At 40.6% G+C, this 1,152-nt stretch overlaps 1 long non-coding RNA gene across 1 annotated transcript in view; it reads left to right on the top strand.

Annotated features, from left to right (window-relative positions):
* Nucleotides 1-173: 173 nt before the first annotated feature.
* Nucleotides 174-1,152, top strand: part of LOC106532712 (uncharacterized) — a 54,863-nt gene continuing 53,884 nt past the window's right edge. The window contains exons 1-2 of the long non-coding RNA XR_001312127.1: nt 174-278; nt 401-884. This is a non-coding gene — a long non-coding RNA (uncharacterized LOC106532712). The remainder of the gene's footprint in view (nt 279-400; nt 885-1,152) is intronic.

The raw sequence follows: 1,152 nt of genomic DNA, 5'->3' as shown, positions 1-1,152 counted from the left end.
GTTTATAAACTATGACATTTATAATATGAATCATATGGTGAAAAACTGACTTTGAAAAATAAATCTGTTCTTTTTTTTACTAATAAAAGTCTAAATAAAACAAAAACATCTGTGGTAATTTTGGCTGTGTAACTTTACAAACAGCACTCAGTATAAATGAGTGTCAGCATGTTTTATTTTAAAAATTCATTCTTTCTTTTTAGCTTTACAGCTTTATAAAGGAGATAAAGAATGAGATAAAGTGTGCAGCAATTGGACTAGATGGTTCTTTTTTGCATGTAAGTCGAGGTGTATAACAGGCTTTCTACAGAAGCACATTTCAACAGATCTGAAAGGTCCTTTTTAAAGAGACAAGCTGGACCTGTAGCATAAAACAAGCTTTCATCTTTTCTGCAAACAGGTGAAGAAAAGAAGTGAGAGGAGGCCGGCAGTTTTTGAGAAACAAGAAAAGACCCGGGCGAAATTTATCTCCGAGTTAAAAATGTTTTCATGACAAAAGGTCCTTCAGAGAGCCGGGGGTCCGCACTGAGAGGCCCTGATGTGTGCTCCGGAGCATCTTTGGAGGCAGGAGGAAAATCGATRGCTGAGCTGAGTGATGAGGAAGTGCTGTCCTGCGGCGGCGGCGCTGCCAGCTGCACGCCAAGCGGCGGTCTCCAAATGAACATCCTAAATAATGTGCTGGAAAACAATTTGGCCTCTGAGAGATGAGTCATAATTCAGCCCTCAGAGACCCCCATCACCCCCCCTGCCTGCAGATAACAAGCTCTGATTTGGTCTGGGACAAATTAGTTTCACTTCCAGTTGCACAAATGGTTCTCCCTGCAGTCAGAGGGAAAGTTTCCTGTCTGTCGGACTGGACTCGTCACAAACTTCACCTGCAGACGGTCAGTGCTTCGTGCATTTACTGAGATATAATTTATGGGACACATGTCTCGCTTGTGAAACTGTACCTTTTTATTTATAAAATTTGTACTGATGTGTCCTTTGTGCATGTTTGTTTCCAATGTTAACTAGTTAGCAGCAGGCGGCTATCGCTAGTTAGCGATTGAGGCTAAAAACAACAGCCCCAGTTTTACATTTATCGTAATTAGGAATTAATTATGACCGTCTTCAAGGCTAATCGTTGGTTTTCTGTTAAGAATCATATATATA

This window comes from Austrofundulus limnaeus, unplaced genomic scaffold (genome assembly GCF_001266775.1).
Source record: "Austrofundulus limnaeus strain Quisiro unplaced genomic scaffold, Austrofundulus_limnaeus-1.0 Scaffold817, whole genome shotgun sequence".
NCBI lineage: Eukaryota > Metazoa > Chordata > Actinopteri > Cyprinodontiformes > Rivulidae > Austrofundulus > Austrofundulus limnaeus.
Note: the sequence above shows the minus strand (reverse complement) of the source record. Positions and strands in the feature narration are given on the sequence as shown.